Source organism: Mus musculus, chromosome 6, assembly GCF_000001635.26.
Source record: "Mus musculus strain C57BL/6J chromosome 6, GRCm38.p6 C57BL/6J".
Taxonomy (NCBI): Eukaryota; Metazoa; Chordata; class Mammalia; order Rodentia; family Muridae; genus Mus; species Mus musculus.
Window position 1 is genome coordinate 42507841 of NC_000072.6, and position 18226 is coordinate 42526066.

Sequence of the window (18226 nt, forward strand, 5' to 3'; positions counted from 1 at the left end):
TGTGTGTGTGTATATATATATACACACATATCTTTGTGTGTGTGTAAGATATGTGTACATACTTGTAAAGACCAGAGATCAATCTTAGGCAGTGTCCTCAGATGCCATTCACTTCTCTTCTTTTTAAATACATTTTTATTTTTTATTTTATTTACTCATAGTAATCTGCCTGCCTATATTTATGTGCACCATATGTACAGAACACTCTTAGAGACCAGAGGGGGCATTTGATCCCTTGGACCTGGAGTTACATGTGGTTGTATATTCCATATTGGCACTGGCAATCAATCCTAGGTTCTCTGGAGGAGTAGCCAGTGCTCTTAATTGCTCATCTCTTCACAGAGACATCTAATATAGTTTAAAACAAAGGCATTTTTCTAGGTCAGTTTCCCACTTACTTGTAATTTAACCCAACTTCCCGGCCTGTGTCTCAGCCATGTGGCTAGTAGCTCTTCCCTGTTACTCTCTGGTCAGTGTCTGTTCTGTTTCATGTCCCCCTTGATTCTCCTGTTTCAGCTTTCGTCTCCCTGTGTAATTTTCTCTTCTAGGAAGTTTCACTCTTTTACTTCCCACACCACCTAATGGCTGTCAGATCTATATCACAACCGACCATCAGCATGACAATACCTGATAAGTCCCTTAGATTGCTTTCAGGCACAGAGGGCTATCTGACCTTCAGGTGAATGGACAATAATTTACAAATAGAAAGCTGGTGATGGGCCATAGATACCAAAATCCTGCCAGCACTCAGCTCTTTGCAGGCACAGAATTAAAAACTGAAAATACAGAGATGTGCCATCACACAATGTGCAGGAAACTCACCCCAACAGGTCTTACTTGTCCTGGAACCTACTGATTTGGATAGGCTGGCTGGCTAATAAGCTCCAGAAATATGTTTGGTTCCACCTCCACAACACTGAGGGATTACAGATGTGCACAACTTTTTAAAGTCTTTTTCACATGGATTCTAGATCTCAAAGTGAGGCCTTCATTTTGGCATGGCAAATACTTTACCTATTGAGCTGTCTTCCACGTCTATCTTTTCTTTATTTCTACCCTACCTCTACAAGAGAAGGAAAACCCACCCTCACCCCCACCCCAGTTTAAGGATTCTTCTTATTTGATCTTTGGTTCTGAGTACTCCTAATTTATCCTAAGGCTGCTTCATATAAGTGACCAGGATCTTAGAAACGTGAAATGCACAAAGACAAAAATGTGTTCATTCCATAATCATAACTCCAGTGTTCCTTTAGGTGTCCATTTTTCATATAGAATCAGTCTCTGCCCTCCTATATTCCACCCACTGTATCTGTCCCCAGTGAACAGACTCAGTCTCCATGTTCAATTCCATGTGGTTACCCTTCTCCTGGTCTATAAAGGGAAATCTATTGGACTTGTCTTCATGAGCTCTTAAGTTTCATTCACCTCTTTGCTTCACATACTTTCTGCTGCTAAGTCAGTGTTTAGCTATATTTCAGCCTTTGACATGGCTTGTCAGGTGTTGCTCCAGTCCCTTAATTCATGTATGCAATTGCCTAGGGCTGTAGAAAGATGTGGGCAGAGGGAATGAAGGAATTCATCCAGGACAGGTCAGATTGCAGCACTAAGCAGCTTCAAACAATCAGATTAATCACTTAGTTTATGGCATGTGAAGAATTTTGCTGAAAGAACCATCTGAATCATTTTGAAAGGCACTTCTTACTTCCAGCAACTTAGTGTCAGCTTGATCCTAAAGACAAGATTGGATATGATGAGCATTTCCTAGGGAGGAAATCTCATTCTGTCAAATTTACAAGTCTATGAAGAGGCATAGACTTGGCTAGAGTGAGACAGCTGGTAGAGAGCCAGATGAGATGAAAACTGAAAAATTTCTGAATCCGCCTTTTCTTCTTGACCACCCTGCTTCTTGCATTCTTTCCATTCTGAAAGGAAGGGGTTATAGTAGCAGCCTCTTTATGCTCTGGACTCTGAAATTCTGTGGATGAAGCTCACAGAAGTACCTATTTGTGGTATGTATCATTTTCTTGCTTCAAGTAAGCAAATGAAATCATAAAGATATGTAAAGAAGCAGGAAAAAGTGTTTTGATCAGATGTTTCTTGACTCGTAGATATAACTCACTTTCTGGCGTTAGGATAAGCAAGCTTACTTTGCCTCTAGCTATGGCTGAGCTGGGCCTAGGCCTAAGCATTTTTCTTAGTTTTGGTTGTAATGAGCTAAGCAATGACTACCACCTGTATGTCCACATTATAATACTTATAATATATGGAGTCATTTTCATGTATGGCAAAAGAGATTTTTCAGATATGATTAAGGTTTTTCTTTTAATTTTATATCCTGACTGCAGTTCCCCCTTCCTCCTCTCCTCCCAGTTCCTAGCCCCCACCTCTCCTCTCCCCAATTCATTCCTTTTTCATTTTTTTCTTTCTTTCAGAAAATGGCTGGCCTTGATGGATATCAATCAGTCATGGCATATTGAGTTGCAGCAAAACTAGGTTCCTCCTACTGTATTAAAGCTACACAAGGAAACCCAGTAAGGAGTAAAGGGTTCCAAAGGCAGGCAACAAAGTCAGAAAGAGAGAGAGAGAGAGAGAGAGAGAGAGAGAGAGAGAGAGAGAGAGAGAGAGAGAGAGAGAGAGAGAGATCCTGCTTCTACTGTTAGACCACAAGAAGACCAAGGTTCACAACTGTAACATATGTGCAGAGGGCCTAGGTCAGTCCTATGCAAGCACCCTGGTCAATGGCTCAGGCTCTGTGGGCCCCTATGGGCTGAGGTTACCTGATTCTGTGGCATTTCTTGGGGTCTTCTTTACCTCTCTGGCTCCTACAATCCTTCCTGCCCCTCTTTTGTGTGATTCTCCAAGTTCCACCTAATGTTTGGCTGTGAGTTCCTGCATCAGTTTCTGGGTTAAACCTTTCTGATGACAATTGGGCTAGACGCCAGTCTATGAGTATAGCAGAGTGTCATTAGTAATAATGATTTCAAATGAATCATTCATTTCATTGAATTTTTTTCCCACTCATGTTTGGTTCCATTGTGGGTCTCTGGGTTATCCAGCCTCCGGTTCCAGATCCTCTATGTAGTGTCATCAGTGGACCCCTTTCCTACCCTTAAGCTGGAGCAATCATTGGTTGGCCACCCCCTCAATTTCTGCACCACATTTGCCCTCGCACTTCTTGTAAGCAGGACAAATTATAGGTTGAAAGTTTTGTGACTGGGTTGCTGTCTCAGTTCCTCCACTGGAAGTCTTGCCTGGTTACAGGGGATGGCCAGTTTAAGCTCCATATCCCCCATTGCCAGGAGCATTACCTAGGGTGACTCTCATAGAGTTCTGGTAATTTCCATTGTCCTAAGTTTCTAGCTCATCCCAAAGATGCAACCTGCATCCAGTAGTAGGGATGGGAATCCAACTAGGGAATTCAAGTGGCCCCTGAAGAAGAAAACAGAATCGAATTCTCCTTCAAAGCATCCAGTCCTGATAATAGCTTGGCCTTAGCCCAGTAAAAGTGATTTCATATTTTGGAAAAAGATATGTGCCATTTAAAGTAATCAAATTAGTGTTAATTAGTTATGGTAGTAAAGGAAAACAAACACAGTTTCTAATTTTTCTTATATCCATCCCCAAAATCTCTAGCTTGGATTAATCAGCTTTGTTTTTTGTACCTTGCCTACTTTTTCGACTCCTGCCTTGTTATTGCTCTTGCCCTTCATTAATTCATTGTTTCTGTTTTTGGAAACTCTTAATCGTTGCGCCTCTTAGTATATATTACAAATGAGAAGCCATTTCTCACAATCAATGATTGTGCTGACTACTCTGAATTCTGTAATGAAGGAATGCCTCTTGCTGACTTGGTTTTAGGAGCCTTCCTCTCAGCTGATCCTCTTCACTTTCTTGGTTCTGGGTGAAGGTGTTTTAGGGACACAATTCACAAGGTCCCCACAAGCCACTGTGTCTCAGACCTCATATTCATTGTGTACCTTGACAGACACTTAACTGTCTGCTTCTGGGTATCAAGAGTTCCTCACTCTTAATGGTTCCCTCCTGTTTATCCAAAGACTTGGCCACTTGTATAATGAAACATTAAATTTGATTCTTTCCCAGTTTTGACTTTGTGTGATAGCAACCAGATCAATGTTCACACCACAACTTCCAAAGTAGAGTATTTGCTTAACTAAGCAATGTCTTCAGAGATTAATTGATGACTCTTGTCCCAATTGAAATTGTCATATCCCAGGAGAGAAAGGAAGAGGTAGAGGTAGGCACTGGAAAGAACTCTGTGGAGACCTGGTGTATTTTGGTATATCTTCTCCCTTATCTCCATAAAATAGGGGTGGGCACATTTCCCTTTCACTTAAAGGTGTGCCTTCTTTTGAACCAGTTGCCATTCTTTTGTACACTTTGAGGCTTGGGGAGCCCAAGAACTGGTAAGAAGACTGGCTAGAGCATCTTGAGAGGGCAGAGCAGAGAGTTAGAGAGGGCTGCATAGCATCTCTCCTGAAACCATAATAGAGATGCTTAAGGCTCTTGTGGACCAGAGATTGGCTTTGTGGAAGTAAGCTGGTGTGGTCTCATTTTGACCCTCACATAAGAGATGCTTTATAGAAAACATGATCCCAATAATGTAGATAGATCCTGAGATGCTTGTGTCTAGAAGGGAAAATCGTAAGTGGTCAACCAAAGGGAATGGGTGATTGCAGCAGAAATGATGGAATAGAATTCTGCCTGAATCATTGGAGCTGCAAAGGGTCCATTAGAACCTTTAAGGATACCATGAAGATGCAAGCAACCAGCCTTACTGTTTACAGATTATAAAGTTATATATCAATGAAGACATGCTTTTCTCCCAATCAAGAGGTAGCTGAAGCCATCTAAGTAGCTAAGCATGGAGGAATGTGGTAAAGAACAGTTGGGAGAAGACAGAAGAACAGTTGACTTCCCTCATCTTAAGTTTATGAGACAGAGGGTGTCTTAGTCAGAGTTTCTATTGCTGTGAGGAGACATCATGGCTACAGAAACTCTTATAAAGGAAAACATTTAATTGGGTCTGGCTTACAGTTCAGAGGTTTAGTCTATTATCATCATGGCAGCATGCAGGGAGACATGGTGCTGGAGAGGTAGCTAAGAGTTCAAAAATGAAAATCAACAGGCAATAGGAGGAGAGATTCACTGCTTCTGGCTTGAACATTTAAAACCTTTAAGTCTACCACCAATGACACATTTCCTTCAACTAGGCCACATGTCTTAATAGTGGCACATGCTATGAGCCTCAGGGGGCCATTTTGATTCAAATCACCACAGAGGGCAAGAAACAGCTTCACCCTGGAAGGAGGCACAGGACTTTGACTTTCTTTGGAAGTAGATAGTTTTGCTAATGAAATGAGTACTTTGGGGAGCATAAGATGACTGAAACTCTTCTTATTTTATAAGAACCAAGACTTTATGTGATGTATGTTAGATTTAGTCTAAATGAGGGAGAAACGTTATTCCCATGGTTCAGATCTGAGAACATGAGGGTAAGAAAGAATAGTTATTTTCTACTGTGAATTCAGTTTGTGTAGTAAATAAGTCTCTTTATTTGCAGAACTCAAAGATAAGAGATTTTGTGGTCTGGGTCTGGAATCCTATCCCCACCATGACATTTCCTGAGCCACTGTCCATACAGCATGAATTAGGGAGAGCATGGCTGATGTCTAACAGGAAGGATTTTGCAATCTGTATACCCAAGTTGATCTCTTGGCTTCACTGTGAATTTATACAGGCAAGCCAATGTATCTGTGGCCTTAGTTTCTTCCAAAGTAAAAGGGGTGACTGATCATGCCTGTCTCAGGAGGTTTCTGTGAAAATGAAATGAGATAATTCATGCATAGCTCATAACACTGAGTATACTGTCTGTTAAACTCTCCAGGAATGTTAAGTATTTTTTAACACGCTACAAAAATGGTACTGCCCAAGCCAAATGCTACAAACAAATTAATTTTTATTTCCACACACATTTTCTTGTATCTTGTTAAGTCTTGTAAAGTCAAGCCTTTCTCTTTTTTCCCCTCTTTTTCAAATACAAACTGTTCCAACGATTCTCTGCAACAAAACCAAAGTGTTTTATGCCACAGTTAGTATTGCAGAACAGATTCTGGAAACCACTTTTTAGAAGTTCCATTGATTGGTGCTGTTCCTCGGGCTTTATCTTATGTGTATACTGTCCTAGATATCCTCAGCTCGTGGTCTGGATTACAACTGTGGCTGTAGACAGGGTTTCTGTATGTGAAGGTTGAGTGGAGCCAGTGTGGGCTATAGGGATACACCACAAAGACTGCATGGATCCCTGTTGAGAAAATCTGTTCTGGTTAAGTGGACATAGACACTGAAGCCAGACTAGAGACCAAGTAAGGAAATTAAGGTGGAGGTTAAGAGTGAGTATTCAAGAGGGAAACTGGGTTTGAAAGCTCTTTGTGGAAGCAACAAGCGTTATTGTTTTTTCTCATTTTCTCTGTTCTGATGAAGAGTCATCTCTCTGTCTGAGCCACTACTCTGCCCGATTGCCAAGGAAAGGAACAACATGCTTCATGGTTCTGACTTATATACTTTCTTCATCTTCCTTCAGGTCTGGCCAAAAATTCCCATAAAAGTCAGCCAGCTTCTTTGCTAGAGCACTCTTTAGTTCTGATCTGGTTAGGAACTGTTTGCCTGCTTTGCTGAGGAAGAGAAAGCATGCTTACATGTATGTACCTCTGCATCTCAAAGATATCCGTAAACATTGTCCCACTGAGGAATAGAATGTGAACAAAACATACTAGAAAGAAGCCACATCTCACCTTGAAGTTTCTACACGCTGGTTGGCTTATTAGGACTTTAATAACTGCAGAGGTTGCAATGTAGCAGGTCCACATCCTAATTCCAGTTTATCTTTGGCTATCTTTAGTCTCATAGTGATGAGACTTGCTCATCTCTGTGACTATCAGGTAAAACATTTTGGAGTGTTATTAATTGAGTAGATACTAGCTTCCTCCAAACAGAAGGCTAGGAATGTCATCAGATAGCATCTGGAGCCTACAGCAGAATTTCCCCCAATTAGTTATAACCTGCTACCTGCTCTTTATATTTATTATGACTTTGTTTTGTTACTATAACATCATCATGAAACTGTTGCCATGGTGTGATCTGGAATTTGAGGAAACCAAACTCTGATTCTTGGGCCATAGTCACTTATATTAGGCTCTAGAATACTTTGGTATCTCTTTTGAGACATCTTGTCATTGGGGATATATCTCAAATGACATCATAGATCTCAGTTGTGGAAATGTTTTCTGGTCAAGTGGACATAGACACTAAAGGCAGAGTGGAAGACAAACAAGTAAAGTTATGTAGGCCTCAGAGTGATTAGTCACAGAACTGGGTTTGGAAACTCTTTTTTTATTTTTTTTTATTACGTATTTTCCTCAATTACATTTCCAATGCTATCCCAAAAGTCGCCCACAACCTCCCCCCCCTCCCCTCCCCACCCATTCCCATTTTTTGGCCCTGGCGTTCCCCTGTACTGGGGCATATAAAGTTTGCCTGACCAATGGGCCTCTCTTTCCATTGATGGCCGACTAGGCCATCTTTTGATTCATATGCAGCTAGAGTTAAGAGCTCTGGGGTACTGGTTAGTTCATAATGTTGTTCCACCTATAGGGTTGCAGATCCCTTTAGCTCCTTGGGTACTTTCTCTAGCTCCTCCATTGGGGGCCCTGTGATCCATCCAATAGTTGACTGTGAGCATCCACTTCTGTGTTTGCTAGGCCCCGGCCTAGTCTCACAAGGGACAGCTATATCACGGTCCTTGCAACAAAGGCTTCCTAGTGTATGCCATGGTGTCATCGTTTGGAGGCTAATTATGGGATGGATCCCTGGATATGGCAGTCTCTAGATGGTCCATCCTTTCATCACAGCTCCAAACTTTGTCTCTGTAACTCCTTCCATGGGTGATTGTTTCCAATTCTAAGAAGGAGCAAAGTGTCCACACTTTGGTCTTTGTTCTTCTTCAGTTTCATGTGTTTTGCATCTTGTACCTTATATCTCGCTATACTAAGTTTCTGGGCTAATATCCACTTATCAGTGAGTACATTTCATTTGAGTTCTTTTGTGATTGGGTTACGTCACTCAGGATGATACCCTCCAGGTCCATCCATTTGCCTAGGAATTTCGTAAATTCATTCTTTTTAATAGCTGAGTAGTACTCCATTGTGTAAATGTACCACATTTTTTGTATCCATTCCTCTGTTGAGGGACATCTGGGTTCTTTCCAGCTTCTGGCTATTATAAATAAGGCTGCTATGAACATAGTGGAGCATGTGTCCTTCTTACCGGTTGGGACATCTGGATATATACCCAGGAGAGGTATTGCTGGATCCTCTGGTAGTACTATGTCCAATTTTCTGAGGAACCGCCCGACTGATTTCCAGAGTGGTTGTACAAGCTTGCAATCCCACCAACAATGGAGGAGTGTTCCTCTTTCTCTACATCCTCGCCAGCATCTGCTGTCACCTGAATTTTTGATCTTAGCCACTCTGACTGGGTTTGGAAACTCTTTGTAGAAGCAATAAGACAACAAAATTGCATCAACAAGAAAACTGTGGTTGAATTGGGCAACACAAGTCTGGTCCAATATCAAATGTTGCCACAGTAGAGTAGTGGAGACTCCTTACTTCTAGCTCCAATCAGATTGGATCATTTATTTTAGAGATTTAGCGAGCAAAGTCATAGCCTTTATTAACACTGCCAACATCCAACATACACTGAATCTAACTCTACCAACGCTTGGATCATTAAGATCAGTGGGATGATTTTGAAACCTTGTGGTTATAAAAGGGATGTTTATTCTACTTATTTAGAGGAAAGATCTCTACTTAAAACACTCTTGAAAAACAATTTTTAGATTCTTAGGTTGTTAAAATTTACCTGATTCTAAGAAAAACAATATGAGTATAACATATTCCCACAAGTAGCATGATATTTTTCAATGTATATTTTCGTGATATACATATGTGTTTCTTTTCATAGAGATCTTGGCATTGAAAACAAGTACTGGTTGTACACATTTTGTCTAGCATTGGAGTATTTATTTTTATTTTAAAAACACATATTCATTTTCTTTTGTTACATTTTTGACCATCCAGAAAAATAATTTAAGGACAAGGTTTAGTCAGAAACCCAATTTTTAATCATTTAATTCTTATAGGAAAATTCAATAAGTTATATAATTATGTTGTTACTGTTTGATAACAGTTTTCTAGATACATGCACAAAGTATTATTAAGAATTTGGGAGTTGTGGCTTGAGAGATGGCTCAGGGATCCAAGTCCTTGCTGCTCTTGCTCTTGCCCTTCCTTTGGTTCTAAGCACCCATTTGGTAGCTAATTCCTGTCACCTTTTGCACCTGTTTCAGGGTATCCAACACCTTCTTCTGATCTCTGTTGACACTTTCCACAAATGGTACTTAACCATATATATAGGCCAACATTCTGTTATACAAAATTAAAAGTAATTTTAAAATTAAAATTTAATTTTAATGGGAGTAAATTTTACCCTGCAGCTTTAGTATCAGGTAACCATGCAGGCATAACATTGTTTACCAGCGATAAGACTACTTTAGTGCATCTATAGACTTAGATCATAGTAAAACTGAACAGTGACATTGGGCAGCGGAAAAAAAAAAAAAAGCTGAAATAGGTCCATGTAATGAGATCTTCTCAGATGTGCATCATCCTTAATGTGAAACATGCATCCTAGTGCAATGGAAGGGAGTTGTGATGACAGGTAATTTATCTTTCTGTGGAAGTGGATCCAGAGAAGGAGATCAACCTCACTGAGCACCTAACAATTAAGCCTAGAATAATCTAAGTGCTTTTGATCTCTTGCTATCCCTTGCCAGACCAGAGTGACTACTCTGCTGTAAAGGAGGCTTCCTCAGTGAGATACCCACGTGAGTCTTGGATTTAGAAAATTGATAGGAAAAAGGAGGAGTAGTCTATGCTCAGAAGAGAAATCCCACATTTCTTCTCACCTACAGAATCTACATTTACATTGATATATGTGTGTATACATATTTATATGTGTGTGTGTGTGTGCACGTGCGTGCGTGTAGGTCACAAAGATAGATGGGATAGGATCATCAGAGAAGTGATTTCACGTGAAGGGAAGGAGAAGGTGGGGTCATGGGATACATATGACATGAAAGCAGAAGGGGAGAGTAATCTAGAGAAAGAAAAGGAACCAACCAGGGACAGGAAGAAAGTACAGAGGCGGGCATTTGGAGTGAGGAGGTGACTTAGAACACAATAAAATGACAATTATTTGTGAAAAATGTCACGATGCAACCCATTGCTGTGTCTGAAAACTGAAAAAGTACCAATAAAAAAAAAAGCAGCATTTTCTGTAGGGAAGGGGATGAAAGCTCCTGAGAAGCCAAGTCTAGTGTCTCGCCCCTTGCCTCATGCCTGGTTTGTCCTTCACAGTGCAATTATGGGGTCTTTACTAAAGTAGTCCTGTGGTGAGATATGAATGGTTACTGCTGCCACTGTCTGTGTCCAAATCTATCTAGTTCTATAGACACCGAAGGCATTTCATATTCCTTGTAAATGGGTTTTGTGCGTACATGCATAGAATAGGTTAATTTGAAAAAGAAAAAAAAAAAAAAGCATCCACACTGTGTTCTCCACCTCACTGCTCCGTGACAGTTCTATCATTTCAGGTATTTTGCTTGTGTTCCTACATTATAACTTCCTTATATAACAACAAAGAAAGTCAGACAGTATCTCAGCCAAAGAGAAACAAACCACTGTGGAATCAGGGACAACGACATAAACACAGTGAACACAAAATTTGGAGAGAGGCCTATTCAAGCCCTACTCTCCCCGAGAAACTCCCTATGCTCTATTGCATACATACTACGTCCCCTAACCTCACCATGTCATGCCCTGAAACAGGACCTAAGGTATGGGGTGATGATTTGCTTTGCATGGAAAAGTTCTAAAGAAAACTCTTATTTTATCTCGTAGTCTCTTTAAACTCATGTATTATCACAAATTACCAAGTCGCCACCAAATGCTAATATCAATGTCAGCTTATTCAGTGAAGACACAAGGGCCAAACATGGTGACTGAAACTTGGTCAAGGTCATAGTCAGAACTCAGGGTCAAAGAGTCTGACTTCCAGCTCCTGCAACAGGATGCTGCCCTGATTTCTCTACTCCAGTGGCACTGAATTCTAGCAATATTCAGACAAATGATATTGCTTTTGTCATTTGTATTTAATGGTAACAATACAGGGTGGGTTCCATTCTCCTTGTGGATTCTTTAACTAGAAAACTGAATCTCCTTTAGGGAGCACCTGGGAACCAGAGACAACGGGAACCTGCTAGCCGAGGCATCAAGATCACCAATCAGGCAGAGGAGGGTGTAGACACTCCAGGGAACCCAGATCCTCAGAACAGGTGAGTGAGCCCCTGATTCTGAAGGAAGACTATGGTTAGAAACTTCCTCCCATCTCTTATTATGCAGTGGGAAAATGCATTTGCCTTTTGTCTGGATCGTAGAAATTTTCATCTCCACATGTGGGGTGGCAATTTCTGAAGTTCTAAGTAGGTTTTTTTTTTTAAATTTATAATTATATTTATGTACAGAAAGCTTAGTGTACATTTAACCCAATTTAGTGGCAAGTTCTTTAACCTTTGCCTTTTCCAGCTTGACAATGCGAGCCACAGACTTAGGACCCAGGACGTTGCCACCCCAGTGGCAAGGGATCTCTTTATATCTGTCACTATAATTGGTCCTAATAGCTTCCACCAGCATAGCCAGAGCACCCTTGTCTTCCGAATTAACCCATGTGAAGGCAACAGTGGTGCATGTCTTCCTGTGGACCAGGTGCCCCAGCCTGGCCTTTCCCTTGATGATGCAGTAGGGCATTCCCATCTTTTGACACAGGGCAGGCAGGAAAACCACCAGCTCAGTGGGATCTACATCATGGGCAATCACCACCAGCTGAGCCTTCTTGTTCTCCACCAAAGTGGTGACTGTATTGACTCCTGCTCGGAGGACAGGTGGTCTCTTAGTTGGGACATCGCCTTTGCCAGCCGCTTTCTTTTCAGCACGAGCCAGTAGCCTTTGCTTCTTCTCTTGCGTCATCTCTGGCCTGTACTTGTGGGCAAGATTAAGCAGCTGAGTAGCTGTTTGCTTGTCCAGGGCCTGGGTGAACTGGTTAATGGCAGGAGGTACTTTGAACCGCTTATAGAGGATGGCTCTTTGCCGCTGCAGCCTGATGTAGCGGGGCCATTGGACGAAGCGCGTTAAATCTCTTTTGGGCTGGATGTCCTGCCCAGTGCCGAAGTTTTTGGGCCTTTTCTCAAAGGATTGACCACCTTTTTGGCCTTCTGTTTCTTGACAATGGCGGGGGGCCGGGGCTACCATCTTCCCCTTGGCCTTCTTTCCTTTGGGCATCTTGCTCAGATGGTGGAGAGAGCCTAATTAGGGTTTTATTAGTAGACTGAGTTCCTGTCTAAATTCTTGTTAATATCTTGGAGAAATGTTGCCTCCAAAAGGTCTATGAAAATATTGCTTCTGTAAGTAGGTCAGAGCTTACATGTGGAAAATGCTTTCTGTAGACAGACTTCATTGGGGATTTAATAAGTCTTTTCTGTGTTTACGTCCCCTTTCATTTTTCCTTTTGGATGGCTGCAATCCAGTTCCCTGGTGCTGCCTTTTCTTTTAATCTGTGTATCCTATTCCCCTTGTAGCCCAGACAGACACATTCGCGGTCTGGGAATGAAAAGGCTTCTGATACTGCAACCAAGTCCCCTCAGCAAGGAATTAGCATTTCAAGGGAAAAGACCCATGCAACCAGAATAATTGGAGCCTTTTGTTTTCTCAGAGGAAACTTCGTGTACCTGGTTCATAGTATGGGAGAGAACTCTCTGCAGAGCTGGAGAAGATGGGTCTGGAATCTGAGCAGAGGGCTTCCATTTAAGCTGGGAGGAGGCATCTTCATTCACAATGGTGGGCAGGAGCAGCTGCTACAGAGGTTCCCAAGCTTGGATTCAGTTCGAAGTTACAGAAAAAAAAAAAAAAAAAAAAGCAATGCTTAAATTACACGAAGATCAACTAAATCAGGGTCTTCTGTGAACACAGGTACCATTATCTTTCAAAGTATTTGGCAATTCTAGTGTGTGTAGGTGACACTGCTGTTTCAGACCAGAAGATCAAGTTCAGCTCAGTTTGAGTTCTATGAATAACAGTGACTTGAGTGCCAAAAGTCAGGAAATGGACCTCAGCAGTTCTGGATATCAGAGTCTTATTTGAGGAGTTAGAGAACAGGAAGAATGTTTGTATATTGGCTATGTAAAACACAGAGACAATGGAGAGTGTTGGTTTATACAAATTAAAAGTCAGTCCTGGAGCTGGTGAGATGGCCCAATGGTCAAATGATGTTTTCTGCTGAGCTTGACAACCTGAGTTTGATCCCTGAGGTCCACATGGTAGGAAAAAAAAACCCTGATTCCCCAAAGTTGTCCTCTGACCAGTACATATATACAGTGGCTAGAGTTCCTGTATACACACACACACACACACACACACACACACACACACACACACACGTAAAACAAGTCAATCCCAGAGATCTTGGTTGTAAAAGGAGACAGGGGCTCACAGTGGAGAAAAGATACAGGGCTGAGCCACTGGAGATGTAAGTGCAAATGGAGATGTTCTCCAAACAAGGAAAGGATAGCTGGGAAGTAGGAGGCTGGGGTAGAGAGAGGACTCACTTCAGCATGTGTGCCTCTAGGATGGGCTTTGTTACATAGACACCTGGCAGCAGACATTGTCCTGTTGAAAAACCAAAGAAGTGTTTGATATTACACACATTGTCTAAACCACTGTATGGAGAGCCTGAATTTTCTGTACTACTGATGTTCCTTCCTCTTGGAGGTTTTGCTGATCTGGAGAATGCAATATTTTCCAGAGAGAGAGAGAGAGAGAGAGAGAGAGAGAGAGAGAGAGAGAGAGAGAGAGAGAGAGAGAGAGAGAGAGAGAACTGTTGTCCTGTGAGTTTCATGTTAACATACAAACCACTCAACCCAGAGTCCCATCAATCACGGGCTTCCTTTCTTTAATGTTCACATATCAAGCCAGCATTTCTTCTGTCCTAAACAACCCCTGACTGAAGTGCTTAGCAGCTGTGTATAGCCTAGAGCCTATTAAAGTGATAAAAACTACCCAGAGTGCACTTGTTCAAGCTTCCTGCTTCTCTCTGCATTTCTCCACACGAACACCATGGCTGAGCCTCCAGGCCCTGTTTCACTTGCTTCTTCCTGACTCATCCAGGTTGTTCATCCCTTAGCCCTACATGACTTGGGCTGCTGTTTCTGTGTCTATCACCTTCAGTCTCTGGTTAAGACAAATCTCAGGTACACATGTTAAACTGTTAAATAGTTCAGCATTGGCAATGAAAGACAATGCCGCATCTTACCCTGGCAGCTGATTAAACAGGGATTGAGCTGGCTCTTCCAGTTTTATCAGCATTAGCTGGGACTAGATTCATTGCTTCATCTGTGGAAGGACAGCTTTTCTGGATGTGAGCTTTGTTACCTGCATAGTGGCATCTGTGTATGGGATGCTGAGGTTTGCACAGGCAAATTTGGTGCTTTGGTGGTGGTGGTGGTGGGGCTCTAAAGCCTTCTGTAGCTTCAGAATCACAGCTTCCTACAAATAACAGTGCTATTTGGAATGGCTGTTAACTTCTCAAAATTCTTTTAGTTTCCATGACACCACAATTTCTTGGATTTTCTCCTCCATTTATGACTGCTCTTTTAAAATACCTGCTTTATATATCACATTTCCTGTATTTTCACTTTCAAAAGGATTTATTGAACAAGCACAACACACACATGCACACAGGGACAAACACACATATGGAGGCTATTCAACAAAAGTATAACTGCATACAGCTATTACCCAGTCCCAGAGTTTTATTACATTTATGCCTGTCTGTCTGTCTGTCTTTCTGTTTTTCTGTGTCCATCCACATGTTTTTATGTGCCACGTTAGTCATGAGGAGACCAGAGGAGTACCTTAGGGAGTTGGTTTTTTTTTTTCAACTGTGGGTCTCTGGGATCCAACTGAGGTTATCAGGCTTGGAAGTAAGTGTCTTTACCTCACTTGGACCTCAGTCCTAGGCTTTTACTTCGGCAAAATGTGTGCATGTACACATATAAAGCACAAAAAACATGAATAGGCATTTACATGAACATACACAATGCATTTTATTTATAAACAATAGAGTCCTATTAACACATATTGGTTCATTTCTTCCTTTAGCAACTTACCAGAAAGGTACTCAAGGCCAGACACTCTTAAGGAACTGGAAATAAAATGGAGATAATGCAGAACACATTTCACTGAGTTCCATTTTGTTTGTATTGTGTTGTGGAGAACAATTTCAAAGTAAAACAGAAAAGTCAAGATGATTTCTGATAAAGAAAGATGGGTATCAACGGATTGCTGATCATGTGAGAGAGGAGGGAGAAGTGACACAGTGTCGCTTGGGTAGTGAAGGGCTCTTCCAGGACTCAGTAGTCATGTTGACACAGCCAGGGAACAACTGGAAGGCAGCCAGGGAAGCTGGATAGGATGAGCAGTCCAGAGCTTCAGTCAGGGGCATTAAGGAAAGAATGGAGTTAAGGATGACTACTACTCTGGAGTGCTGTCATGCACCTTGCATAAGGCCTCGTTTCATGCTTCTTAAGATAAAATTGCTGCATTCTATTTGTCTGTTGCATGAGCTTACAAAACAAGGATGAGCCAGAATGTATTGGTAAAGCATGCATTGATAGAGTCCTTATATTCTATTTGGCATATTGAGTTGAACAGTGCCAATAATAATATAGTACATATTTCAAAATAGGTAGAAAATGTTTGATGGCTTACTACAAAGAAGTGGTAAGATATGAACTGATGGACATAGATATTGCTCTGGTTTAATCACTGTATAAACATGTATCAAAATTTCATGTGTGTATATACATGTATACATATATGAATTCCTTACATTATAGTCCATGCCTTTTCAAGAAAAAATAAATTTCCATTTGGGGATGTAGCTTAGTGGAAGAAAGCACTGGGCTAGTATACCGGAGGCCATGGGTTTAAGTCACAGTGCCTCCTGAAATACAAAGTAGATATATACTTCCAGTTTCCTATTAAATCAAATTATACTGATACAAATATATTCTAGCATAAATGTTTTTTGTCCCAAGGCAAATAAATATTTAAAGTATAACCAACCACTGAAATAAAATTGTTGAAACAAAGTATACGTAATATTATTAATTATTCTTTCCCAGTAGCACTCTTGGAAGCTGTGTAAATACATACTCTCATCAACATGCATGAGAATGGTATTTCATATTTCTTGACTTATACTAGTTATCTTAAAGTATTATATGTTTCACAGCTTCAAATATGATGTGTAATTTTCCTTTGAAATTCTCTTCTGAATGTTACTGACATGTTTTATAGGTCTAAAAATCTATTTGCATTTCCTTTTCTATGAATAATCTGTCTTTTGCCCATTTTTCTTCAAGACTATCAATCACTTTTTTATTCAAAGGGTTATTTATATATTAGTGAAATGAGTCTCTTTAGTATAGTCTCTTAACACAACCTACATAGCATCCCTTTGTCCAATCACTGTCAACAAGAAAAAGTTATGTTGACTAATTTCTAGAGTTTCCCATCTGTACTGGCTGTTTTTGTGTGTCAACTTGACACAAGCTGTAGTTATTACAGAGAAAGGAGCCTCCCTTGAGGAAATTTCTCCATGAGATCCAGCCGTAAGGCATTTTTAGTGATCAAGGGAGGGAGGGCCCATTGTGGGTGGTGCCATCCATGGGCTGGTAGTCCTGGGTTCTAAAAGAAATCAAGCTGAGCAAGCCAGGGAAAGCAATCCAGTAAGCAGCACCCCTCCATGGCCTCAGCATTATCTCCTGTTTCCAAGTGTCTGCCCTGTGTGAGTTCTTGTTCTGACTTCTTTTGGTGATGAACAGCAATGTGGAAGTGTAAGCCGAATAAACCCTTTCCTCCCCAAACTTGCTTCTTGGTCATGATGTTTTGTGTAGGAATACAAACCCTGACTAAGACACCATGGTATATTTGGCCCTGGAACTTATACATGCTGTTCCCTCTACCTGGACTCTCATTTCTCATCTGCTTGTTTCTGGCTCTCCTCTTTGTTTTTAGGTCTTAAGTTATCATAATCCATGGCTTGTACTACTCAAAGCCTAACTGTTCCTACAGAATCTTGTATTTTTCACCCACTGTAATATATGTGCAGTTTCCAATGGCTTTTTTATTTGCCAAATAGTAGATTTCAAATTCCATATAAGCTCAAATTTTATTTCTGTAATTATCTGTAAAGGTGCTAGGGATACATTAATATTTTGATTACTGTTGAATCCACAGTTATACAGTTCTTAGCATGGGACACCATAAACAGTTATAGGTTGCATATTTGGGTAGATAAAAAATTCTAGTATTTTCTAGGCTGCATATTCTTATATTTTTGGTCGTGAGCCTAGCCTTTAATGGCTGAGCTATCTCTCCAGCCATAGGCTGCATATTCTTAAGTTTGTGCCCATTTATGTTCTTTAATATATTAGGACACATTGAAAGCAACATATAGACAGTCATATCAAGGGACTTTATTTTTGATAGTCATCTGTCATAAAGCATATCTTTGCTTTATGACATATCTCATATCTTTGTCTTTATTAATGACAGTAATATATCCTTTGAATTGCTAGCTGATACAAATACTCATACCACGTGAAAACAACTTTTCATCTGCTTCTGGACTCCTATACCCTTCCTGTTAGAGCTGGAACCAGGTTTTTTTTTCTACTTATTACAGGATTGTTGGTGAAGACTGTGCATGCATGTGTACACACTCACATGTGTATTTGTGTTGGTGCATGCATAATTAAGTATGCATAATTATTATGGGAAATTTGATAGACAATAAAGAATAAAAATAGCCCATAGGAAAACAGTTATTAGCTTGCTGTTTAAGAGACTCATCAAGAAACAAAAGCAAATGAAACAAAAAGCCCACAAATAAACAAACAAGCAAACAAACAAACCCCATTGAGTTCCTTTTGTGTTGGCCAACCACTCCCCCATGTGGTGTGGGGCCTATCCTG

At 40.8% G+C, this 18226-nt stretch overlaps 1 long non-coding RNA gene and 1 pseudogene across 1 annotated transcript; one reads left to right on the plus strand and one right to left on the minus strand.

The window, feature by feature from the left end:
* The first annotated feature begins 1789 nt into the window (after positions 1–1789).
* Gm34752 lies at positions 1790–13627 on the plus strand. The gene is made up of 3 exons (XR_377576.3): positions 1790–2009; positions 11361–11470; positions 12904–13627. It is a non-coding gene; the product is annotated as a predicted gene, 34752 (long non-coding RNA).
* Positions 11634–12492, minus strand: Gm4877 (predicted gene 4877; annotated as a pseudogene).
* Positions 13628–18226: the final 4599 nt, after the last annotated feature.